Source organism: Ascaphus truei, chromosome 1 (genome assembly GCF_040206685.1).
Source record: "Ascaphus truei isolate aAscTru1 chromosome 1, aAscTru1.hap1, whole genome shotgun sequence".
In the NCBI taxonomy this organism is placed as follows: Eukaryota; Metazoa; Chordata; class Amphibia; order Anura; family Ascaphidae; genus Ascaphus; species Ascaphus truei.
The window spans coordinates 403,117,292-403,145,088 of record NC_134483.1 but is presented as its reverse complement, the minus strand read 5'-3'; the positions used below and the strand labels follow the sequence as shown (position 1 = coordinate 403,145,088).

The window sequence follows — 27,797 nt, the reverse complement described above, 5'->3', positions numbered from 1 at the left end:
AGTGCAGCCTTATAATACATACACTCCATCCCACAGTTTGGCAAGCGCTGGAACTGAGGGATGAGAGATCCAGACCAGAGTTTGTCTGCTGCCTGATTTCTGTCACCTGTCATGCTAATTAGGAATCAGGTATGAAAGACTGATTTCCTGTTTGCTCTGGTCTCCCCACAAGAGCCAGGAGGCTGGAAGGCTGCTGAACTACAGAGGGGAGAAGCCTCCTCCCCAAACAGGTTCAATCTTTCTGTTCATTTGTGTAAGACTGCAAAAGTACCGTGTTTTGATGTTGGAAGTGGAAAAGCCACTTCCAACCCTGAGTCAGGGATATCTAAGTTAAGTTATCGCTCAGGTGAGCAGCTTTTGTTTTGATCTGTTTTCTGTTGTATGCACGGTGGCAGTCTCAGTGCCTGGGACTGAATAAACCAGGCATAGCCTGTTTAAAGGAACAGTACGTGACGCCTCATCATTTAACCTACCCTAAAAGACCGTGTTCTAAACAGTCCCGGACAAACGACGGAGCCCCGGAGTAAGCCGTTTGTCACATATGGTGGAGAATGCGGGCAGAGCACTAGGGGGTCTGCGGGTTGAAGAACTTTGAAAAAAAAAAAAAAAAAAAAGTTTTTTTCATCCTCTGCAAACAAGATGGAAGACGTGGTGGGTGCGCTGGTACGCAATGTCGCTGCCCAGAAAGACGCGAATGAAACCCAGCAACAGCTGTTAATAGCCCAGCAAGAAACTAATGCAAACCAGCAGCGGACGAATGCAGCCCAGCAACAGCTGCTAATAGCCCAGCAAGAGATTAATGCCAACCAGCAACAGGCGAATGCAAACCAGCAACAGACGAATGAAGCCCTGCAAAACGCGAATGCAAACCAGCAAGAGACAAACCGCTTGCTGAGAGAGGAGCAACAGCGGTTCGCTCAGGGCTTTCAGCAGGAACTCGAGATCCTGAGGGGGACTATCAGTAACCTTCCACTGGCAGCGGCAGCCCCAGTTCCGAAAATGACCAGGGCAAGCCACTACCTTCAGAAGATGGGACCCTCGGATGATGTGGAAGCCTATCTTCTCACGTTTGAACGCACGGCACAGAGAGAGGGATGGCCAGAAGCTGAGTGGGCTGGTCTAATCGCACCCTTCCTAAGCGGCGAACCCCAGAAGGCTTACTTTGATCTAGAGCCAGCCGAAGCTAACGTCTATGCAAAATTGAAGTTCGAGATCCTCGCCCGCCTCGGCGTAACCACGGCTGTTCGCGCCCAAAGGTTTCACGCATGGTCCTTCACGATGGATAAAGCCACCCGAAGCCAGATGTATGACCTAATCCACCTCGCCCGGAAGTGGCTACAACCCGAGATCAACTCAGCCAGCCACATCGTGGAACGGTTGGTCATGGACCAGTTCTTGAGGAAACTTCCCTCTGCCTTACGCCGTTGGGTCAGTCGGAGTGACCCCCACAATGCGGATGAGCTTGTGGCCCTCGTAGAAAGGTACAATGCAGCAGAAGAGCACCCGCAACCCACAGTCGTGGAGCAACCCCACTACCCGAGGTTCCAGGACTCTTCCAGAGACGGTAAAAGGGTACCGGGGTTAAGGGGCGCTGAAGAGCGGCGACCACCTTCACGCAGCACCAGCAACAGTGGTTCGCACACTAAGGGCAATAGCCAACATGGGGAGCCGGGAAAAGGCTCTAAGTGGGACACAGACTATGTACCTAAATGTGTAAATTGTCATGAGAGGGGCCACACAGCAAAAATCTGCCCACTAAATGATGAGCCCATGCAATGCAACAGCGTGGAATCTTATTCGCTGTTGTCCCAATGTATGGGCCCTAGCCCAGAGGACCCCTTGAATAACCATCTGTGGGCATTTGTAAAGGTTAATGGTAAGAGGTATTCGGGCACTTCTTGACTCTGGGAGCATGGTCACACTAGTGTCCGAATACCTCTTGCCCATTAAGAAGAAACAGGGAAACAGTTCACAAAGAGTGGCAATTTGTTGTATACATGGGGATAATCATGAATATTCCACTGTTGATGTTTTTTTTGAAACAGAGTTTGGTTCTTTAGATTTCAAGGTGGGTATTGTACCCAAACTGGCACATGATGTGTTAATAGGGACCGACTTTCCCCATTTTCTAAAAATGTGGTCCCCCGCTCAGAATAGCGCCCAGAGTTCAATAGCGGACCATAACGAAGTATTAGAAGAAACAAATCCTTTCCCTTTTTCAGAAATGGAGGTTGACGAGGGCCCAAATAAGAAGGGGGAAAAGGAGGAGTGCTGTAAAATTCCCTTCCCCATCACTACTTTGGTAGGGAATACCCCAAATCAAGATGTTGAGCAGACACTTACCACCCCAGAACCGGATAAGACCCTCGCTGACCTAGAGGTCAGTCCTGGGAGTTTTAAGAAGGCCCAGTGGGAGGACCCCACATTAGCGGTAGCAAGGGGAAATATACGGGACCAGAATAGTACTCCTGGCCAACCAGATAGGTCACTTGCTTACCCCTACTTCGAGGTAGAGAACGACCTAGTATATCGGGTTGATAAAAGGAAATCAGTTACAACTAAACAATTGTTGGTACCACGGACATTCCGTAACGTAGTATTACACCTCGCACATAGTCATCCATTGGGGGGACACCTAGGGGTGGAAAAGACAAAAGAAAAGGTTCTCCGAAGCTTCTATTGGCCTGGGGTTCTGGCAGAAATTACGAATTATTGTTCCTCATGCCCAGAATGTCAGATCACCGCCCCGTTCAAGGCGTACCGCAGCCCATTGGTACCCCTTCCCATAATAGAGGTACCATTTGACCGGATTGCTATGGATCTAGTAGGACCCCTAATAAAGTCTGCTAGGGGACATCAGCATATATTGGTAATATTAGATTATGCCACCCGATATCCGGAGGCAGTTCCCCTACGTAGCACCTCAGCTAAAAACATAGCAAAAGAGTTAGTAGTTCTGTTTTCCCGGGTCGGGATTCCTAAAGAGATTCTATCTGACCAGGGAACACCATTTATGTCCCAAGTAACGAAAGAGCTATGTAAACTCCTAAAAATCAAGCATCTCAGAACCTCAGTCTATCATCCACAAACAGATGGTTTAGTGGAAAGGTTCAATAAAACCTTAAAGAGCATGTTACGGCGGGCGGTTGATAAAGATGGGAAAAACTGGGATTGTTTGTTACCGTACCTGTTATTTGCCATTAGGGAAGTTCCCCAATCATCCACAGGCTTCTCCCCGTTTGAACTATTGTATGGCCGACACCCAAGGGGCTTACTGGATATAGCCAAAGAGACTTGGGAACACGAGGTTACCCCTTACAGAAGTGTAATAGAGCATGTTGCCCAGATGCAGGACCGCATTGCTGCAGTCCTACCCATAGTGAGGGAACACATGGAGAAAGCTCAAGAAGCACAGAGGAAAACATATAATAAGGGTGCTAGGGTCAGAATTTTTTCTCCAGGTGATAGGGTACTAGTTCTGGTTCCCACCGTGGAGAGTAAATTCCTTGCTAAATGGCATGGGCCATATGAGGTCTTGGAAAGAGTGGGAGAAGTAAATTATAAGGTAAGACAGCCAGGTAGGAGGAAACCTGAGCAAATTTACCATATAAACCTACTCAAGCCCTGGAAAGATAGAGAAGTCTTGTTAACCCTAGTACCCGCAGGTCCGTCAGAGAATCAAGAAACTGACCCAGAGGTTAGCATAGCTGAAACCCTGTCTGTTCATCAGAAACGAGAGGTTCAGAATTTAGTGAGAAGAAACAAAGAAATCTTCTCTATACGTCCAGGTAGAACTAGCGTAATTGAACATGACCTAGTCTCTGAACCGGGGGTCCGAGTTAACCTTAAACCATACCGAATCCCAGAGGCCAAAAGAAAGGCTATAAGTTTAGAGGTTAAAAAAATGCTAAAACTAGGTGTAATTGAGGAATCCCAAAGTGGGTGGAACAGCCCTATAGTCTTAGTCCCAAAGCCAGATGGTACAACAAGGTTTTGTAATGACTACCGGAAACTAAACGCGGTGTCAAAATTTGATACTTATCCTATGCCCAGGGTAGATGAACTTGTAGAGAGACTGGGCAAAGCCCGATATCTCACAACCCTAGACCTAACAAAAGGGTACTGGCAGGTTCCCCTCACAGAAAGGGCAAAAGAAAAGACAGCCTTCTCAACCCCAGACGGCCTCTTTCAGTATAAGGTGTTGCCTTTTGGCTTACATGGAGCTCCCGCCACATTCCAAAGAATGATGGATAAAATTTTAAAACCACATGCTCGGTACGCTGCCGCCTACCTGGATGATGTGGTAATCCATAGTGAAGATTGGCAATCCCACCTTCCAAAGGTCCAAGCTGTGCTTGACGCAGTCCGGTCTGCTGGACTAACTGCTAACCCCGCTAAATGCACTATTGGTCTGGAGGAGGCCAAGTATCTGGGATATTCTATTGGCAGAGGTTTACTCAAACCCCAAACACTCAAAGTGGAGGCGATACAAAATTGGCCAAGGCCAGTCACAAAAAAACAAGTAAGGACCTTTTTGGGGTTAATTGGGTACTATAGAAGGTTTATTCCCAATTTTGCAACTAAGGCAACCCCACTAACCGACCTCACAAAAGCAAGAGGACCGCTAATGGTAAAGTGGTCCCCCGAAGCCGAACAGGCCTTTAGAAGCCTGAAAGAAGCTCTCTGTGCCCAACCAGTGTTGGTCACACCTGACTTCTCCAAAGAGTTCGTAGTCCAAACCGACGCATCTGAGGTAGGGCTGGGGGCGGTACTCTCCCAGGAGTCTCAAGGTGAGGAGCACCCCATCCTTTATTTAAGTAGGAAACTAAATCCCCAGGAGAAAAATTACTCCATAGTAGAGAAAGAGTGTCTCGCAATAAAGTGGGCTGTAGAGACGCTCAAATACTATCTGTTGGGGAGAAAATTCCGGTTGGTCACAGATCATGCACCCCTTACCTGGATGTGTCAAAACAGGGAAAAGAATGCTAGAGTGACCAGGTGGTTCCTAAGCCTACAACCCTTTAAATTTTCTGTGGAACACAGGTCAGGGCACAAACATGGCAATGCTGACGGGTTGTCAAGGATGCACTCCCTAATATCCATGGTCGCTCATCCCTCGAGGTCTGAGCTGGGGGGGAGGATATGTGACAGAAACCAGGGGATGGTAATAAATTCCGTATATAGGGCTCCCAGGATACTAGACAGTTTCTATCCTGTTTGGCCTGGGAGTGCAGCCTTATAATACATACACTCCATCCCACAGTTTGGCAAGCGCTGGAACTGAGGGATGAGAGATCCAGACCAGAGTTTGTCTGCTGCCTGATTTCTGTCACCTGTCATGCTAATTAGGAATCAGGTATGAAAGACTGATTTCCTGTTTGCTCTGGTCTCCCCACAAGAGCCAGGAGGCTGGAAGGCTGCTGAACTACAGAGGGGAGAAGCCTCCTCCCCAAACAGGTTCAATCTTTCTGTTCATTTGTGTAAGACTGCAAAAGTACCGTGTTTTGATGTTGGAAGTGGAAAAGCCACTTCCAACCCTGAGTCAGGGATATCTAAGTTAAGTTATCGCTCAGGTGAGCAGCTTTTGTTTTGATCTGTTTTCTGTTGTATGCACGGTGGCAGTCTCAGTGCCTGGGACTGAATAAACCAGGCATAGCCTGTTTAAAGGAACAGTACGTGACGCCTCATCATTTAACCTACCCTAAAAGACCGTGTTCTAAACAGTCCCGGACAAACGACGGAGCCCCGGAGTAAGCCGTTTGTCACATAATATATATATATATATATATATATATATATATATAATATATAGTTTTTTTAAAATATATATGGGGGGTTTATATATATTGTTTTTTATATGTATTGTGGGGGTCACATGTATTGGGGGTTTCAAATGTATTGGGGAGGTACGTTTTTTTGTATTATTTGGGGGGTTGTATATATTTGGGGAGGTGGGGGGTCGTATATATTTTGGGGTGGGGATTTTTATGTATGCATTTGGGGGTGGGAAGTTTTTTGCATTGGGGGTGGGGATTTTTGGTATATATTTTTGGGGGGGGAATTGTGTGAGGGGGAGAGTGAATGAGTGTGAGGAGGGGATTGAATGAGAGTGAGGTAATTGACAGGGGGAGAGTGAGAGGGGGTGAGGTGAGGAAAAGAGGGAGTAAGAGTGAGGCGCAGGGGCAGGGCGACCAACAGAAATCATGGGGCCCGGGACAAATGAAAGGAGCAGGCCCCCCTGCCCCCATAGCGCACCTCCCCCTCCCCCCAAACCCACACCTACCACGAAAAAATATCTTTTAGCGCGCAACTTTTACTTAACTGTTTTCTTATTGTGATACAGAAAAAATCATTACAATGCAATCTGTTTATTTTTATATTTTCAACAAAAGACGGGTGACTGCGTGCCTGGGTGACTGGGTGGGTGAGTGAGTGTGGGTGGGTGAGTGGGTGAGGGAGTGACTGGGTGGGTGAGTGACTGGATGGGTGAGTGATTGGGGGTGAGTGGGTGAGTTTGAGTGAGTGACTGGGTGGATGGGTGAGTGACTGGGTGGGTGAGTGAGTGACTTGGTGGGTGAGTGAGTGACTGGGTGGGTGAGTGATTGGTGGGTGAGTGAGTGACTTGGTGGGTGAGTGAGTGGGTGGGTGCATGTGGGTGAGTGGGTGGGTGAGTGTGGGTAAGTGAGTGAGTGACTGGGTGGGTGAGTGACTGGGTGAGTGACTGGGTGGGTGAATGACTGGGTGGGTGAGTGACTGGGTGGGTGAGTGACTGGGTGGGTGGGTGGGTGAGTGACTGGGTGGGTGAGTGACTGGGTGGGTGAGTGACTGGGTGAGTGAGTGACTAGGTGAGTGAGTGACTGGGTGGGTGAGTGACTGGGTGGGTGAGTGAGTGACTGGGTAGGTGAGTGAGTGACTGGGTGGGTGAGTGATTGGGTGGGTGAGTGACTGGGTGGGTGAGTGACTGGGTGGGTGAGTGACTGGGTGGGTGAGTGACTGGGTGGGTGAGTGACTGTGTGGGTGAATGAGTGACTGGGTGGGTGAATGAGTGACTGGGTGGGTGAGTGAGTGACTGGGTGGGTGAGTGACTGGGTGGGTGAGTGACTGGGTGAGTGAGTGACTGGGTGAGTGAATGAGTGACTGGGTGGGTGAGTGAGTGACTGGGTGGGTGAGTGAGTGACTGGGTGGGTGAGTGAGTGACTGGGTGGGTGAGTGAGTGACTGGGTGGGTGAGTGAGTGACTAGGTGGGTGAGTGAGTGACTGGGTGGGTGAGTGACTGGGTGGGTGAGTGACTGGGTGGGTGGGTGACTGGGTGGGTGGGTGACAGTGACTGGGTGGGTGACTGGGTGACAATGTTGGTTGGTTGAGTGACTTACCTTTACTGGTGGGTGCTGCTTCCTTGCCGCCAGACGCTTCCCCACCCCCTGCCCCCGATATCCCTGGCAGCTGCCAGGGGCGGTAGGGGAGCACGGGAGGGGCGCGGGAGGTGGGCGGCTGGGGGGGGCGAGGCGTGCTGGGGCAGGAGGCGCGCGGGAGAGAAGCTGGGTTGGCGCTTTCCCCTCCGTATCAAGTTGGGAGCGGGAGCGGGCTGGGTTGCGCTGGTGTTGCCGCGGGCTGGTGTTGCCGCTTCCCCCTCCGTCCCACGTGGGGAGCAGAGAGGCTGGGCAGCAGAGGGGCTAGTGTTGGCGCTTCCCCCTCTGTCCCACGTGGGGAGCAGAGAGGCTGGGCAGCAGAGGGGCTAGTGTTGGCGCTTCCCCCTCTGTCCCACGTGAGGAGAAGGGTGGCTGGGTTGCTCGCGCAGGGATTTTTTTTGGCGCTTCCTCCTCCGTCCCACGTGGGGAGCAGGGGGGGGAGATTTAGGGGCTGGGTTGCTGGGGGGAACATGCAGCGGGCCCACAACACCCTGCTTGCCCTGCGCATGCGCGCCAGAACCACAGGAATCGCCACCATTTTTTTCCAATTTTTTTTTTAAATGTAATTAATTAAGCAGGGGGCCCGGGACGCCATTATCCTTTGTCCACCCCCCTGTTGGCGGCCCTGCGCAGGGGAAAGAAATACATGTGAGACGGAGGCATGTATTGAGTGAAAGTGGGGTAATTGATGGAGGGGGTGAGAGTGAGAGATGCGACATGATACTGATGGGAAAAGAATACATAGGAAGAAGGAGGGAAAAAGAGGGGGCTCGCGAGATGTGAAATGGGTCTCGCAACACTGCCGACGGTGGCGGGGGCCCTCAGAACTGTAGTCCTAGACCCCGGGAAATCTGTCAGCGGCGAATGTCAGCAGCAGAAGCTGCCCGGTCACTGCAAGCCTTCCTCTCCCTCCTGTCGGTGCAGGAAGTGGTGGTCAACTTCCCGCCAGCAGGAGGAGGGAGTTGCGGGCCGGCGCAGCACAGCAGGCCCCAAGGTAAGAGTGAGGAAAGTGTGTGTGTGTGTGTGTGTAAGAGAGGGGTGTGTGTTTGTGTGTGTGTATAAGAGAGGGGGAGAGAATGTGTGTGTGTGTGTGTTGTGTGTAAAAGAGGGGGGACAGTGTGTGTGTGTGTGTGTGTGTGTGTGTGTGTGTGTGTGTGTGTGTGTGTGTGTGTGTGTGGGGGGGGGGGGAGAGTGTGAGGCGGGAGAAGATGGGGGAGAGTCTGGGGAGAAGAAAAAGAGGGGAAAGAGAGGGAGTGTAAGGGGGGACAGTGGGGGAGAGCGATAGGGGGAGAAAGAGGGAGAAAGCGTAAGGGAGGAAAGAGCGCAAGGAGTGAGGGGGAGTGTGAGAGGGGGAGTGTGAGAGATGGAGGGCGAAGAGACGGGGAGAAAAGAGACAGAGCACGGGAGAGCTGTTCCCCAGAATTTCACCATCTAATTCTAGGGTTCCTAAACAAAAAAAGATTGATCAAGGAGTTAAAGGGGCTTATGCAGAGAGGATCGTGATTTACTGTGAAAACGGCAATGAAATAGCCACAGTTTTGGCATAAATTATGGCCGTATGCAGAAAGCGCCTTTACCTTCTTTTAGCATATGGTAGTCAAATTGCCACGTTTTCCTGGCTACCTGAAACACGCCATAGTAAAAGGCAGAATGGCGCGTTCCAGCGCTTCGGTCCTTTTGGAATTGCACGCTATATTTGCATGGCGAGTTCCAGGTTCTCGCCACGTGTGTGGCGACTTTAAACTTTACAAAACTGTTCTGGCGGATTTTAAAAATCGCGCCATTTTCTCGTGACTAAAAGATTTTCTGCCGAGTTTTTTGGCCAGAAGATGGCGCTATTCCCTTTCCGATCCTCTCTGCATAAGCCCCAAACTTCCTTTACAGGGCAGGAAACTACACAGGTATCGTGTTTCATGCATGTGATGTATGAAACTCCTGATTGAGCAGGTAATAAAAGGCAGGAAGTAGACACTTTCCAATGTCCCTGTTGGAGTCTGTTAGAGGAAACAAACAACAGAGCTCCCGGCCGCAGGGATCCAGGCTTGTTCCCCAGAGGGTTTTGCCTGGGAACAGTGGGGAACCCAAAGAAGCACAAAGCAGAGAATCCTGCACGGATAGGGCAAAAGACTTTCCTTTTATCTGACCTTGCCTACAGGCCACTCCGTCACATATGGTGTTAGGTGGGATGCAGCATCTCCAGAGGTCGGCAGAAGAAACGCATGCAGAGGGCACCAGAATAAAGAGCCAACAATCCAGGCATAAATACAAGGATCACTGCGCTGGATGAAGCAACAAAACGAGGCTGCACAACAGACGGTGACACACAAGCGGTACTGATTCTGGGAGCAAAGAGAGCAAGACAGCTACAGATGGTGACCCGTGAGAAGTACTGATTCTGTGAGTGAAATCTGCACCACCAGATGTGATTGGAGTATATGCAGGAAAAATGTGAAAGAGTTGATGCGAAACTGCGCTGAAGCAGGGAAACGAATACAGACAGTGACCTAAGCGAGGTACCGATTCTGGAAGTAAAGTCAGCCACACCCAGGGGCATAGCTATAGCCTGAGAAAAGCCCATGGGCCCGCGCACTTGGGGGGCCCACTCTCCCCCCCTGTTGGCGGACCATCTGTCTCTCTTCAGAGACAGGCTTGGCCGGGTAGGAGGAGAGCGGAGAATGCGGAGTGTGGAGCTGATTACAGAACAGCTGTATGGAGGAGGGAGAAGGTGAGTAGGGCTTGCTTCCTGCTTAACCACATCCGGGCAGCAGGTGGCGCTGCAGAGCACTCTATAGCTGCTCCTCTCTGCATCTCTCGGTTCCGTGTGTCTGTGTGTGTGTGTGTGTGTGTCTCTGCTGATAAGTGTGGGTTTATAAAAGTGTGTGTTGGTGTGTGTATTTATAATGCATATGTGTGTTTCATGCATTATGTGCATGTATATGTTGTATATTTAGTGGGTTTTTAAAAAATATGTTTTAATATAAATGTGTATTTGTATATAGTATGTATGTGTCACACTGATGGTTTGGATATGTTTGGTATGTGTGTATATGGTGTAGTTTTTGCGTGTATATATGGGAGGGGAGGGATGAGAGAGAGAGGATTGGGAGGAGAAAAGATGGGGAGGAGGGAGTAGAGATGATGATGAGGAGGGGGAGAGATGATGAGGGATGATGGGGAGAGATGAAGGATGATGAGGCAGAGCAGGGGAGCACAATCTTTTTCTACTGCGCCCCCCTGCTGTTGTCCCCCATCTCTGCGCACCTCCCCCACTTACCTTGGTTCCGGCGTTCTAGGTATCATGACGTCACGGTGCTGTCTGAACCAAGGTAAGTGAAGTTTCCAGAGGCCTTCGCCGCTTCCCTGTCATTTATCGTATTGGGTGAATATAGTTCGGCCTCGCACATAATACGACCCTAAAGTTTTGATGTTCTACATGAAAAATAAAAGGTGTTAGGCTGCGCATATTATACGAGTACACTTTTCAGAAGGACATTTTTAGGAAAAACATAGCACTATATTCGGACAAATACAGTAATTTAAGCGCCTTTGGGAAGTGCATGGGGCCTCTGTAAACCCCGCACCGCCCGCAGGTAATCTCTCGTGCCCCCCAGTTTGCGCACACCTGAGATAGAGGATGGTAGGAAGAAAATTTTAATATTTAATATTAATGGGGCCCTGAAATATTTTTTGCTCGGGCCCGTGAATGTCTAGCTACGCCACTGGCCACACTGCATAGGACTACCACATGTGATTGGAGTATATGCAGGAAAAGTGTGAAAGAGTTGATGCGAAATTGAGCTGAAGCAGGGAAACGAATACAGACAGTGACCTACGCGAAGTACCGATTCTGGAAGTAAAGTCAGCCACACCGCATAGGACTACAAGATGTGATTGGAGTATATGCAGGAAGTGTGAAAAGGTGGATGCAAAAGTTAACTGATGGTTTTCTGAAGTCCAGGCTGTACAGAGACAGCGAGACAACAACAAAATGCCCATAGTATGTATGGAATCCGAGTACCCAAGGCACTCTAAAGACACGTGTCCTTACGTTCTTGAGTATGAAGAGTACCGGCAGTAAGAGGAAGATTGTCTCCAGCGATTGCGATAGCAAGCAACGCGTGGTGGACAAGGAGAAAATGCTAAAGTTTCAAGCAAGGAAAGTGAGCTCAGTACTGCTCATGCCTCAGCGCCTACCAAAACAAAAGAAAAAAAGAGTAAAAAGAAAAGAAGTTCGCAACTGACAGCGGAAGTTACAGAAACGGTTAAGGATGAGCCTGCGACATCAGGAAAGCATAATTCTGAAGGGAGCCGAGATGTTCTGCAGCCTATAGTGACTGGCGGAATCCTCCTGACAATGGAGGAATATCCAGTGATGAAAGCGTGGATTCAAAAGGAGACGTCATAGAAAAAAAGAGGACCAAAAGGTTGATGAGTCCTTGGGCCAAGTTATAGATGCATTGCGAAGTGCCAAGCATGACTATGATCTACTCCACAAAGAGGTTGTTATAGAGCAAGAAGCTAAGACTGAGCAACAGAGGGGTCTGTCCACAGCGATCGCCACGTGTATATCTTTGGAGAAGACATAGCGTCACTTACAGAGTGAGTTCCAGGACATGAAGACTAAGTTTTAGAGGTCAAATGCAGCTGCGGCCACCAAGGATGAAGAAGCAAAGGCTGAATTAGAAGTCTCTCAGAAGGAGATTCACTGTCTCACTGCAGCGCTGAATTTATATGAATATGCCCTTGAAGAGGTCGGGCAAACTATAGAGACAAGAAGAGAAGAAAAACCTACAAGAGAAGGTTGCAGATTTGACTAGGCAGGTCAGTGAAGGAGATGAGAAGCTTCACCAAGCAGAAAAGGTGAAGAAACAATTGGCCATGGAAAAGTTAGAAGTGCAGCACTGCAGAATACCGAGAGAGTACTGCAAGGTGAACGTGTCTCCTGGGAGCAGCGCACAGAAGCAGAACACAAGCTGCAGAGGCAGCTGCAAGGTCTGCGCACAAGTCTGCAGGAGGCCAAGAAGAACCAGGCGGATGCTGAGGAGAAGCAGCAGGTAGTACAGGAGCGTCTGAGTACCCAGTTTTTCCCCACAGAGCAGCATGAGGAGCTGAAGACCACACTGAGCATAACCAGAGCATTGTTGGAAGAGTACCTTAGAGGCCAGGTAACTCTGTATGAGAGGGCGCACGAGGCAGTCCAGAAACTGGAGCTGGAGGAGCAGAGTGGCTGCTCCATCCCCAAAAGTCAGTACGCCCAGGAGAAAGAGGCATGGAAAACTGAAGCTGTTGCGACCCTAGCAACGAAATCGGCAGAGCTGCAAAATATGATGGAGGCATTGATGCAAACTCAAAGCAAGCACAGCAAAGATGTGTTGGCTCTAACAGAAAAATTGCAGGATCAAGCTGAATTTTTCAAAAATAAAATAGAACAAGCTCTGAAGCCATTGGATGTCAAAGATAAAGAGATTACAAAACTAAAAGAGACACTTGTGGTACAGGAGTACATGGAAAAGATGGCGATAGAATTCCAGGATGTACGCAAAAACAGAAGTCTCTCGCTGATTAACTAAAATAGCTGCAAAGAGCTTCAGGGGCTGCAGACCACATGTTGCCAGGCAACCAATAGGACTGAGAGATGCATGGCAGTTAAAATTCTGACAGTTGGGGTTCTGACAGTTAGGGGGACTGACAGTTGGAGCCAGGACAAAGAAAGGGAAGGTAGGGTCTGGGTGTCAGTGGCATCCAGACTAGGCCAGATTAACCCTTCAGGTCCAAGATAGGCTCCACTCACCTAATCAGATTGTGGCTGCTACAGGGAAACCCATAGCTAGGGATATTTCCCCCGTAGCTGTATACAGTTAGTGTATAGTGCCACTTGAAGACGTCGCACAGTGATTTGCGGACTGTGGTCTGGGGCAGGAGCACCACCGCACTATCATAGACTATCAAAGGTGAGACCCTCCTACCGGAATTCACCCCACGCAGAGGCGGAGGCTTCGCTGACATCGACGTCGCTGGATCAGTTGATCCCTTTTGCTTTTCGGTCATACCCGTGTGGTGGAGCACCTTGGCAGGTACCTCACAACGTGCACCAACTATAACACTTTCAATTACTGTGGACAACGCTGTCTCACACATTGGGTGGGTTGGCTCTTGTGGACACCAGAGAGGTTGGGTGCCCAGGGGCCCCTCAGTTATTTGGGGAAATCCCATCAGGGGTGGACACTACGGTTGGAGAGCAAAGTGGGGCTATGGCTGTGCGAGGCCTATATTGTATGTGGGTTAATGATATACAGTATCTAGTTATACCTGTGTTCAGTAAACTGTTATTAAATACAAATGTGTGTGATCTTATTGCATTGAGTCCTGTGAAGGGGTTATCTGGTGCTGTCAGGATCCCTCACAGGTGGAGGCGCTGTCACCAGACCAGGTACACTCCAGGCTCCCAGCAGTGGAGTTTCAGGCCTCCTGTGAGCCACAGGTAAAGCATCACACACACTCAGTAGCCACCAGATTTCCCATAGGGTCGGGGAAACGGCGCTACAGAGAGAAAAGCATTCTAACACTGCAGAAATATTACAGAGCTCTTATCCGTGGAAGGATGGAGAGAGACAGGTATCTGCACAAACGCTCTGCGACTTTCATTATACAGGCTGCCTACAGAGGATGAAGGCATGTCAGCTATATTGTCAGAATAAAGCAGCCTGCATTCTTCAGTCAATTTGGATAATGCGACAGCAAAAAAAAAAATGATTTTTTTTTAAGGAATGCGTGATTCTACTACAATCCAATGTTAGGAAGTATCAGCAACCCTGGCCACATACACATATTCATATATTGAGAAAGTGAGCAACATTTGTGTTGTCCTATAGATGAATATTAACACTGAAATACATATAAACAGGTCAGAGATATATGTAATATAAAAAAACACTTTTGTATATGTTTTAATTTTAACAGTGTTTCCCCCACCCTATGGGAGATTTCCCTGTTACCAGGTGTATGGTGCATGCTACCTGTAGGTTCACAAGAGGCTGAGGTGTCCACCGATGGTTGTGGGGACTGCAGAACAGGCTTCTGGGGTACATACCCGACATTTAGCTCATGGTACTAAGCGCCTCCATCTGCCGTAGGCTACAGATGTATGGAGGTAATCTCCCACAGTAGAATGGTTTCTTCTCCCCCCAGAAAGATTACACACACCAATCAGGAGGTATATGAAACAGGAACTGGTTTATTCTCATCTCCTCCCAGCTCAGTCATTTGGCAACTCTGCCCAATGCAGTCACAGTCCTGGTCTCAAACTTCAGATGGTCCCTGGACCTTCACTACGGGTCAAGGGCCCCGAGCAGTCCTAGCACTTTCCCAACCCTCTAGCAGGACCAGAGGTATAGGTAAACACTCACTTCCCCGAAGGGAAGGAAACCTGGGCCTGCCAGTGCACAGCAGCCTGGGTGTGATACCTTGTCTCTCTCAATGAAAGAGACGAACTAACAATTTGGAGATGCAACCCCCTTAAGCACAGTAGGGGGAGGGTACTAGTTTGAACCCAGGATTGGGCAACACTCGACCTAATCCCGCCTCCTCCCCTGTCACTCAAGGGTACTGCCTGAGTGGTGAAAACCCATGATGGATCCCAACACTGCCTGATGTTACCTGGACTGATATGTCAGTACAGGTAGGAAGAGTAGCCACACCCAGCCATTGCTACATAATAAAAAAATATCTTGCAACTATATGGTTGCTAAAAGATTGTAAAATTTGGCCAACAGGATTAGAGGTTAGTGAAACTTTTTTAAGACATTATGAAAACGTGATGAAATGTACTGTACAAGCTTAGGCTATTTGTCAATTCACAAGGTCGAAAAGGATTCTCCGTTTATTTATGTGAATAATTGTAAAATTCACCAATATTCACCAATCTTTTATTTCCTAATATTTGTAAAGGTCAATCTAAGATATTCAGAGTTGGCGTTTTTTGCTGAACTAATGCCCAAAATCTGCCACCTTGCATGAAGGTTTTGCCCATCTTTAATAGAGATTAAGTATTTGAATATTCTTGCAACCCGTACCAAATGCAAACTAACCTTGAACTTCAGAATTAGCTGACACCTTTGTAACGGTCAGACCCCCACCCAATCTCAAATTGGCCCCTGTGGGTGTAATCTGCTCTCAATTACATGTATGTGTGTTGCGGTGCACCTGCTGGCAACAGGAGTCCTGAGTCTCCTGCTGGTTGGTAATGGGGAATATCACCATGACAGGCGTCTGAGGTAGTGTTCTGAGTCCTACTCACATTTGGTACACCGCCTCCACCCCATCAGGATCCCTACGGCAGCAGGGAGGAGTATCTGACAGGGAACTCATTGGTGCAGCTTCCTGAGGAATAACTCCAGACTCACACAGGAAGGATCTCTTGAACCAGGGCATCTTTAATTGCACGTTACTTGGCAGACTGCCCATCATAGAGGCCGTACTTAGCCGCACATTTTCATGAGGTACTCCATGCAGAAGGTTCCTCCTCTCTTAATTGAGTTGCTCTCCCACCTCTCCCCTAAGGGAGATCACCAGCTGTGCCAGGTCCCTGGACACAGAATGTATTCCGCTTGTCACTTGCCACTCTGACCAGCAGAGCTTAACCTTGAACATCACACAACTTGAACTACTCGGACACTTAAACCGACTGACTAACTTTAGGCAGTTCTGTGTAATATATAGACTCCAGAAAGACCCACCTTTGTGTCACTAACAGTGGACACAAAGCATGCTGTCACTTCCTTTGCTACATATGACACTTCACCAGGGTTTGAGGGCAAACTTCCATGATAGTTACTGGTAACCCTGCCTTCTTACCAGGATTACTGCCAGCATGAGAGAGATCAGTACACTAATTTTACACATGGCTACAATCTCCCCCTGGTGGAACCCAACGAACCGGCTTAGACCTAAATTTGCGGAACCTTCCTTCAGGTAGCACTGCAACACATAACAAGATACATAGCATAGGAATACATTATTACAAAACATATCATTTTTTCTTTCTTTCTGCATCAACATAATTACATAGCCAGTTTGGTTACAGCAGCACATAGAACCACTCCATAGGAGAATTCATCTAGTATTAATGCCTAGGGTCGGGTTTCTTCACCTCCCTCCTATTAGCATCCTGCACTGTAATGCTGTAAGATCTGGGCAGCCCATTCTCTGGCCTATACTCCATCTTATGCATGAAAATGTTGCGCCCAACACTCCATACCCTCATAAGGTAACATATCCTCTCCTCTGTCTTGTACGGTGCATGACCAGGTTTAGACATAATGTAATCCTCAACAGTCTCCCTCAGCCATGCATCCCTGTTATCCTCTATCTCCTGCATGAGGTTCAGGTACATATGGATATTCCAGACCATGAGACCTTTTGTATCTGGCAACTATTGCTCTCTCAGCCCTGCTGATGCGGATAAGCTTCTTATTACCTGCCCTGCCTGGCAGTACCCACGACAATGGTTCTTCAGGAGAAACCATGTCATATAGTATGGACGACCCTCGGGGAGTAACTAAGCCCTTTTGAATATCGTACCATCTTTTCCTTAATTCTTCTAGGCGCTCCTCATCTGAGTACTCACCCTCATCCCACCAGTGGTCCACTATATCACTCCTTATTAGTATGAATCGCGTACGATCCAACCAGGCCTCATACCCCTCAAACATAGGAGCCCACCATCTGGTTTCTTTCTCCACAGCCTGCTCTTTTACTGAAACTGTTATCTCACTTTCCTCTGGTTCTCCCCCAGAAGAAACTCCTGATGTCCCTGTGGACCTAGAGGCTGACCCAAGGCGTTTAGGCCTACCCCTTACATTGGCATTGAAATCAACAGAATTCATTCTCGACGCCACCCCAGAAGCAATAATTTCCCTCCCGATCCTTCATCGGAAGTAAAACATTCCCCCCAGTCCAGATTTGACCCAGTCAGTTCCTCGGAGGTGTCCCGGGACTCCCCAGACCACCCTTGGCTCGATAGGGACCCGGATGAGGAGGTGACAGGGACAGGGGTTTGAGCTATTGCCGGGGGAAAGCCAAAAGGGGATGTGTGCTGGCGATGCGGTATCACTACCCGCAATTTGGCAATGCCTCAGCCGGTGCCAATATTGAGCAGATCAGGCTCACCCATCTCCTGGTTCCCGGGCTTCCGCATGGCCTGCCAACGCTTGCTCCTCTCACCTCCAGACGACCTGGTACAGCATGGCGGTCGCGAGGGCGTGGCCATTTTCCAGCCGGTTCCGCTGTGTCCGCCGGAAGTGACATCATCGATCTCGCGGGACGCGGCGCCGCCATCTTGGGTTGGGTTCCCCACCGGAACCTCTTCCTCCAGAACGACATCCGCCGCCGGAAGTGATGGTTTCTCCGCTGCTCCGCTTGGGCCCTGGCTGGGCCTTCCTTCGCCATCGCTTCCATCGGAACCTGTGGTATCTCCGTCGGAGAAGGTATCTCACCGCTCCGTCGGCTCGTGATGGGGTCCTCCTCTTCTTCCGCGCTGGGAGTCGCTACGGCCGTAGGACTTATCCGCTCCGGTCGCTTCAGCGCAGGTGATCGCAGTACATCGGGACTCGGGTCCTCCGCAGTACAGGTAAGTGCTGGTTCTTTCTCAGCACCGCTGTAGTGGCCCGCCGGTAGGCGCATCACCACCGATGTCGGGCTTGCTTGCTCCTTGTCTGATGAGGCAGACTCCGACACTGGTAGTGGTACGTCCGCAGGGGACCGACATCGAGGTTCCGTTGTCTCGCTGCGGTTGCAGGCCCCAATTTCTTTCTTTTCCGTAGCGATCATTAGCAACGATCCCCATTCTCCGGGATCAGCTTTCTCCGTCTTTTCTTTGGGCGAGGCTCCAGCCGTCAGCTTGGCTGTCTCTCCTCCTGCCTCCACGGCGTGCCCAGGCAAAGAGGGCTGCACGGCCCACAAATAATGTATGCCACATTGGGGACACCTTGCCGTGGTACTGGCTTCTCCGCCGGGCAACCTGCATTGCATGCACAGGCACCGCAAAGTTTCTGTGTCACCCGCCTTTATTACCAGGAAGCCTCCTGGCAACGAATAGGGGTGTACTGCAATGTCCATCTCGTTCTTAGTCGTACTGGTTAAGGGAAACACTTTGCACAGTGGTCTCACCTGCTCACCAGCTCCTCTCAACTGAGGGGCAGGAAGCGCACATCCAGCTCCTCCCTCAGCCAACTCGGTTCGCAATTGGCAGATACAGGGACCCCTCCCCCTGGTAGATATTAAGGGAGGGTCCCACAGGTTCACTTGATGACCCAGAATTGGCTCTGAGCCTGTCACAGTCCATGAGGGCGCGGCCACAGCGTTCACGCCACATCCCCCAGCAGGGTGGGGTTCTTTATTTTGCGACAATCCCGGCCAACTCCTTGCAATAGCATAATTTTCTTCACACGGCCCACGCGGTCTCCCAGGGAAGTGGGAACGCCATCTTGGACTGCACGGCCATTCACATAAGCAGCTGAGGTAGTTTGTGTAGTGATCACCGCCTGGCAATCAGGTTCTCCATCCACCCCGCACATAACAACAATGTCCTCAACACTCTCATCCAGGGCAGCTCCCCGGGTTCCTAGGCAGGACAAAAACGGCGCAGCCACTGCTTTAGCGCCACACCATAGCAAACTAGCCAAAGTCACTTCGGTAGTCTGTTCTTCTGTGGTACACACACCACGTGCGCTCTCTCCATCAGGCGGTGGCCGCCATCTTGGACTCTCCGCACCGCGCGGAACTTCACTACTTGCGGTCGCCATCTTTACTTGATAACTGCTATCGCACATGGTACTCCTCTCTGCTGGGCAGCCGCCATTTCGATGCAATAAAGAATGCCAGTGCACCACTCTCTTCATGTATCTCATGTAGGTCTGACTCATGTTGCACTACCTCAGGCTAGGCTCACTCTCTCACTGTATGCTGTATCTGCTTTCCTCCAGTATGTGCTCTGTGGTAAGTGTTCTGGTTACTGGCTAGAGTACTCTGGCTTCTCCCATGCAGTATTAGGGCGTCAACCTACTGTTGGCTATCACTAACGCAGATCCTCTCAGGAATTCCTGACCCATGCTAACCAGGCTATCCCTTCAGGCATCCTACGACTAGCTGCCTCAAGGTGACTAAAATAGCTATAGCCCTGTCTCCAGACCCACGTTACTCCATTCAAGGCCCTAGGGTGTGCTTTGCGAGTCGTCCAGACCTTTCCTGACTACCCCTAGGTTCCCGTCCCATCCACAGCTCTGACTGGCAGCATACACTCTCCTGTTTCCCAGTGTGCCTAGCAAAGCCTGTCCTGTTGATAGGTATCTCAGCAGCGCCTCCAAAAATGTAACGGTCAGACCCCCACCCAATCTCATATTGGCCCCTGTGGGTGTAATCTGCTCCCAATTACATGTAAGTGTGTTGTGGTGCACCTGCTGGCAACAGGACTCCTGAGTCTCCCGCTGGTTGGTAATGGGGAATATCACCATGACAGGCGTCTGAGGTAGTGTTCTGAGTCCTACTCAGCGCCTCCACCCCATCAGGATCCCTACGGCAGCAGGGAGGAGTATCTGACAAAGAACTCATTGGTGCAGCTTCCTGAGGAATAACTCCAGACTCACACAGGAAGGATCTCTTGAACCAGGGCATCTTTAATTGCACGTTACTTGGCAGACTGCCCATCATAGAGGCCGTACTTAGCCGCACATTTCCATGAGGTACTCCATGCAGAAGGTTCCTCCTCTCTTAATTGAGTTGCTCCCCCACCTCTCCCCTAAGGGAGATCACCAGCTGTGCAGGTCCCTGGACACAGTATGTATTCCGCTTGTCACTTGCCACTCTGACAGCAGAGCTTAACCTTGAACATCACACAACTTGAACTACTTGGACACTTAAACCGACTGACTAACTTTAGGCGGTTCTGTGTAATATCATCATTTAGCTATTAGACAGTGAGTGCTGGTACTTACGTAGATTTGTTAGTACTATACAGGGGAATAAGGGTCCCCTTTGGTTCCGTGCACACTGCAATTGCATTAATTTAACATCATCAGAGTGCTGTCTATCGTCCCCCTTTTACCCTGTGTAATATATTGACTCCAGAAAGGCCCACCTCTGTGTCACTAACAGTGGACACAAAGCATGCTGTCACTTCCTTTGCTACATATGACACTTCACCAGGGTTTGAGGGCAAACCTCCATGATAGTTACTGGCAACCCTGCCTACTTTACTGCCAGCATGAGAGAGATCGGTACACCAATTTTACACATGGCTACACCTTTTTTGTATTTATTTCTAAAAATGCTTTACCAGGAAGTAATGCATTGGGAGTTACATCTCGTTTTCAAGTGTGTCCAGGGGACAGTTATGATAACAATACATGGTTACCTTAAATGAACAGGGTTTTACATTATATTTAAAGACATTTCCTTAACAATGGACTAACAATTTATATTTTTAGTCCTAAAATGAATGACATTTTTTAATCAGAATAAAAAAGTTCAACCCTTTCTTTTCACTTATGCAACTGGACTAACACAGCGACTTCTATGTAAGGCAGCAGCATACAAACACTGTACGCTGGTGCCACCTGCTGGAGACCGCCTCCCTGCAGCGTCCAGGTTTGTTTTTTTGGAGCGTTCCATCTTGCCCAAGGCAGAGACAAATGCACCCTGTGCAGATGTTTACATTAACAGCTGTGTAAGTTTGCTGTGAAGTTATTTTAAAGCATTTATTATGGCAAACACATCATTTTTTTTTTAATACTGGAAGCTGTGGCTGGTGACAGTTGTGTGTTGTACTCATAAAGCATGTGTCTACCACCCCCCCTCCCCACCTAGCGTGTTGGGTGGATGTCTATCATGTGCTTCCATACAAGCTGTAACCTCTGCAGAGTAAGTAGCATAACGTGCATACCCTCTAACTGCGCCTATTTAGCAGGCACACTGCCAGATGTGCCTATTGCACAGGAAGTTTTGTGTGTGCTAAACTGCATACTTTAGGTTATGGGACCTCCATAGGGATTGCTGGGAAGTTTCTCTGTCTAGCATGAGTAGAGGAACAACAGTTGTACATCTTTTATACCCACAAAATGTTGAAGTGTCAGAGAAAATAATTTCGGGGGCTCTGGGATTGATACTGTTGCGAATTGTAGGATAATACAATGCGGATGAGGATTGTTTAGAGGGTGTCAAGCTGTAGAGAAAGGTGCATTTCTTCGTTTGCTAGTGTATTGGCTTTTCCCTTTTGCAAGATCTCTGTAGTTAAAGTTGCTGCCAGGGAGAGATCTCTGGGGCTCCAGAAACATACATAGAAAATGTTACTGTTTCTCTTCTTCCAGACTGTGTGCTACTTCCTGTTCCTCTGCTGTCTGAAGCCTCAGATCGTGTGATATGACAGGGCATGCACAGAACATAGCTTTAATCCTCGGAGATACCAAAAGAGGAGTTTACATTGTATCCAATCTCCGGCATAATGAGGCAGAGACACTTTTTTTTCTTGTCGAGAATAAGGAAAGTTGTGTATAAATACAAGGATTTGTATTCATAAGTGTGTGCTAGTCCAGGAAGTGCTGTTTGTATACATAATCGCAGTAGTGGCAGAACCTGGCACTTGCCCAGTCCATGTTATTCATGTCTTCACTAGTATCCTGCCTTCCCAGTGCACAGAGCAGGGCTGCAAATGCAATAGGAAACCAGGACTGGCTGAGCATGGTAATCAGAAGGTGCATGCAGATGTAACAATGGGGAGTTGCACATATAATAATAGCATGTTCTTGTATAGCGCTGCTAGTTTTACACAGCACTTTACAGGGACATTTTGCAGGCACAGGTCCCTGCGCCGTGGAGCTTACAATCTCCCCCCTCACCCCCCCGGGCTTGCTAAATAGCAAGGACATCCGACGCTCATGCTTGGAGAGCTGGTGATGTCACCGCTCTTAAGCATGAGCACGGTCAGCGCCAGCGGGGCCGCAGCCTTAGGCCTGGGACATAGAAAGCGCTTAGGTGCTGCTGCTCGCTCTCGCTTGCTGCCGCTCGCTCTACCAGGAGCTTTTTGCTGTCCTGACAGAGGAGACAGCAAGCGCTTGGGAGGCGGGTATCACTGTGTGTGTGTGTCACTTGGTAGCTGTCAGTGTGTCACTTTGAAGTGGTCTTTGTGTTTGTGTGTCACTGGGGAACGTGTGTGTGTGTGTGTGTGTGTGTGTGTGTGTGTGTGTGTGTGTGTGTGTGTGTGTGTGTGTGTGTGTGTGTGTGTGTATATTATATAATATTTTAAAAATTTTTAAAAAAGACATGTGAGAATAAATTATTTATTAACATTGTGCAACTTTGATAAATATATTCACGCACGCGTACACACACATGCACACGCGCACACGCGCACACGCGCACACACACATACACACATACACACAACGGCACACACACACACACATGCATACACATACACACACGCATACACATACACACACGCATACACACACACACATGCATACACACACACACATGCATACACATACACACACACAACGGCACACACACACACACATGCATACACATACACACACGCATACACACACACACATGCATACACATACACACACACACACACACACACACACAATGCACACACACACACACACAATGCACACACATACACACATGCATACACATGTACACACAAAGGCACACACACAAAGGCACACACACACACATGCATACACACACACACACACACACACACACATGCATACACATACACACACACACATGCATATACACATACACACACACACACACACACACGCACACACATAGGCACACACACATGCATACACATACACACACACATGCATATACACATACACACACACATGCACACACAGACACACACACACACACACACACAGGAGACATGGATCGGGGCAGAAGGGGGACAGACCGTCAGGGGGCGGGCGCGTCACTGGCCGGGGGCGGGCCAGTGACGTCACGGAGCTGGTTCGCCCTCATTGGGCGAACCGCTCACGTGACAGGCCTGTCTCGCCGGCAAGCGGGGGAATTTTAAATTCCCCCAAGACCTGCGCTTCCGCAAGCGCGCAGGTGAGCCCCTACTAAAGCCGCTCTTATTGCGGCTGTAGGGGCTCAGTGCTGAGCGGCAGCGCGCGCTTCCGCTAGCAAGCAACTAACATGTCCGGGGCCTTAGGAGTAGTAGCGAGTCGTCTCCGTGAGGAAATAGTGATTTGAGTGATTTCACCAATTGTATATTTAGAGAGTAAAGACTTTTTTTTTTTAATAGAAATTATTTAAGAATAACATTCAGCTTGGTATTCCAAATATGCCTTTAACAGCAGTAATCCACTCAGACCGCCATTTTATGTTTGCATTGAATTTTCTACTTACTTTAAATGAGCATTTGATTAAAAAAAGACTCAATTTAATTGACTTGTATACGAAGCATGGGGTATCCGGAGCTGAACCGCGGTACTTTCAGTCCGGGGACTCCCTGCTTCCCGAGATACATACCTCCGAAGGAGCCCCTGTTCTTCATGCAGCTTTAAATCCCTCGCGTCACGCAGGCCAACAGGAAGCCGCGACAGATGACGTGAGATCGGAGCTTCAAACCTCCATTTTGTTTACCATTGAGTGTTATCTTTAAGAGATATTTTCTTACCCATTTCAACGCTGTTTTTATTTTTGAAATCTGATGCTGCTTTCAGGGAGGTTAAAATGCTCCGTGCCGTCTATAGGTTACCATGGTAAACTCAGAAGCTAGAGAATCATGTTTTTTTTAACACTGGGAAAACTTTTTGTGTTATTTAAAAGAGTAGGTCATGTTAATTTTCTCTATGGTGTTTTTCCCCAACTTTTTCTTTTTACATTGTGCCCCCCTGCTTGAAAATATTTGTTCCGTGAACCCCTAATTAATAAATCTTATTATCTGCTCATCAGATTAGTGCTAACAACGCTGATTGACTGATCCCAGGCAGAGGGAACACATGCATAAGGTCCGAAACAGCAGGGACCTTAGACTCTGCAAATTTCATATTTGAAATTTCTTGGGTGGTGGCAGCGTATAGATATGATTGCAATCGTGTAAGGAGTAATATTAACTCATTGAATGTACCCTGTGTAGGAGAAAGGTGATTTGGCTAGAGTAGCCCTGTGTATTAACCCTGGTTGCATATCTAAGTCACGTGCTCACAAGTTTGCTGTCAGTGACAGATAGTATATGGGCACAGATTGAGGGGAGATATTGTTCATTTGAGGGACCTTTGCTGAAGGTGAAAAGTGGGCCAGCTAGAGAGCTGTGTATTAACCCTTGTCCCGTATGCATGTTGCGTGCTCACAGTTGTGACAGAACTATATAAAGTAGTCAACAACAAACACTAATCCTTATAAAAAGGGGGGGGGGACTGAAAGTACTATAAATATAAGAAAAGAGAGAAAAAAAGACGAGAACGAACATACTTTTACATTTAGTGTGGATAATTGCAACAGTTCTTTAGAAAGGTACCAGAATAATGGCTTTTAAGTTCAATTATTCACCAGAAATATGAGTTATTTCATGGTAAACAGCAGTGTAGCTCTCAATGGGCAGAACTCTATTATACTTTATTGAATTCTAGCAGCTGGTAGTGAAATTAGGCACTACTGTAATGACTAATGGAATGTAACTTCTCTATTTGTACTATAAACAGCATTTTCTCTATTCCTATTGGAGCCCAATAATAAAGGATTCTTTTCAAAGCAACTTGAAAAGTAATTTCTATTATTATTTGGATATATTTAATCATAAATCCCCAATTGATTTTTTCCTACCAAATTATAGACAACTCAAAATAAGCACAATGCTAAACTACAATAATAAAGCATGAAAAAAACTTACAATAAGTACAACACCATAACAAAACAATTAGTCAACTAAAATAATAAAACATTTTATTTGAAAAGATATGGCAAGAAACACTCCAAATTTTCAACTCCACTGTACAGATGGGTACGTGTTGCTGTTTTCTGTCTTTAGTTCTAAATACTGTACTTTTTGAGTTGTGGTTCTAAAATCTTTAAGGGCTTTGCAGTGGAAGTTTCTGGTGGTTCTGATTTCACACCCATTTTTGCCCATATCAACTGCTGTGCATTAACTGTACAAACATAATGACAAAAGTTTAGCTTCTTCTGTGCTCTCGGCTAATAATAATAATAATAGCATGTTTTTGTATGGCTCTGCTAATTTTACATATCGCTTTATAGAGACATTTTGCAGGCACAGGTCCCTACCCCATGGAGCTTACAATCTATGTTTTTGGTGCCTGAGGCACAGGGAGATAAAGTGACTTGCCCAAGGTCGCAATGAGCCAACACCAGGAATTGAACCAGGTTCGCTGCTTCAATCAGTGAAGGTTACTCACTGAGCCACTTTTTCATTCAACTGTACTGGAATGCGGCAGATAATACTCCTGCAAATAAGGCTACACTTATAGTGCCGGTGACGTCAGGCTACGGTCGCTGGAAAAATCAAATTGAGATGACTTCCAGCGATCGCAACCAAGCCGTCGGGTCGCGCTTACTATAAGCGCACGCAACGGCAGCAATGGATTTGATTTGACGCGGCGATGCTGTCGCCGGCACTATAAGCACAGCCTAATGAATGCAGAATGGGCGAGCCCTGCAACCACCTAGCAACATGGAAAGTCTCTAAGGCTTGTTCTATAGTAGTTGCGGGCGTGCCTGTGCGAACGCTCGTGTACGTGACGCACACTTTTTGTGTGGACGGTCCGTGCTGCCGGGAGCGACAGGTTTGCAGTGGTGTGTGTGTGTGTATTGTGAGTTATTAATTTATTATATATTTTTAACACACACCTACGTACACACACACATACATTACAGCGGTGGTAGCAGCGCGAATACGTACTTTTTCGCAGTCTTCCCCCCTGTCGGCCGGCTCCACACTCACTGCCGTGCGCGGCCCTAATATAGGACGGCTGGCTAACCACAGCCAACTAGAAGTGCCGCGCGCGCGGCAGAGCACACACACCCACTATATTACGGGCCTTGGACAACTTTTTCACTTGGATTTGATGACTTGGCCATGAATCTTTTTGCCAAAGCACAGATCTATTGGTAGACGAGGCTGCCTAGCAAACATGGGAAACTAAGGAGATGATACTCATGTGAGATCATTTTCTGACACATCAGATTTGATGCTGCTAATGAAACAGACCTACCCATGTCTGAAACATGTCAGTTATATTTTCAAGGTTCCAATGCTATTTTGTCTTAAGTATTTCTCCATTATAGTCCTTGGTGAAGTAAAATGGCTTATTAACAATCCACAACACTTTTCATATGTAACCTCAGTTTGAGTGCCATTTATTTTGTGTATGTAATGGCTTTAATGAAGTATGCACAAACCCATTCTACTGGGGTTTAATAAATAGGTCTGTCGTATGTGTATCAATGCGAGTAACACACAAAAACACACTGAATAAAGATTTGCCACTATTACATACTGTAGAGCAACTGGTTGTAAAAATAAAATAAACACTACATATGACGTGGTAGCCTCAAAGGCCCAAAACGTAGTTAGATTTGTTTCAATGCATACAATAAAAAATAAAAACTGCATGTCCTGCAGTATGAGTTACATAAGCATGGTCAGATTATTTGTGTACATGCTCAGATGGTGCTGTTAGTTTTTTTTCTTTTTTGATTAACATTTAGATGTGGCCTGCAGATATTCAGAGCTAGACTAAAAATGAGAGCACCAAAAACATTCCTAACATGCCCTATTCAATGTTGTGATAAGAGTGGTAATGCACAATTAATTTTATTAGGTTCCATTCATCTGACTAAAAGTCAAAGCGTTTGTCACGTACGAGACACCTTTGAGCATGACCTAAATACGGGTCAAGGGTTAGTACACTGCTCTTTAGCTGGTCCACTTTTCACCTTCACAATGGTTCCTCAATCTGTCCCCATATACCATCTGTCACGAACAGCACACAAGTGAGCACGTGACTTAAATATGCAACCAGGGTTAATACACACAGCTACTTTAGCAAACTCACCTTTCTCCTGTGTAAGTTACTATCAATGAGTTCATATTAACCCCTTACTCAATTGTACTCATGTATTTGCACTGCCACCCAAGAAATATGCTAAATATGTTATATATATCTGCCAGGGTCTCGGGTCCTGTTTATTATATAAAAAAAAACCTATGCACTTACCACACAAAAATCTGTTATAGCAAAATGTGTCTGAAAATGTAAATACTCTCTCCAGAGCATGCAACCGTTTATTCAAAGCCCCCAAAGCATCACTTATTAAATGTTTTAATTGTGTATGTATGTATGTGTTATATATATA

The 27,797-nt window shown here is 47.8% G+C and overlaps 1 protein-coding gene across 3 annotated transcripts in view; it reads left to right on the top strand.

The window, feature by feature from the left end:
• The first annotated feature begins 21,061 nt into the window (after nt 1-21,061).
• LOC142502068 (uncharacterized) overlaps nt 21,062-27,797 on the top strand; it is a 142,157-nt gene continuing 135,421 nt past the window's right edge. Inside the window, exons 1-2 of one of the 3 annotated variants that reach the window (XM_075612885.1) lie at nt 21,309-21,323; nt 21,770-21,908. The gene's annotated coding sequence lies outside the window, so the exon portion shown is untranslated. Of the gene's footprint in view, nt 21,130-21,215; nt 21,324-21,769; nt 21,909-27,797 lie in introns of those variants that run through there. The other 2 variants (XM_075612893.1, XM_075612879.1) reach the window with 2 other exon arrangements.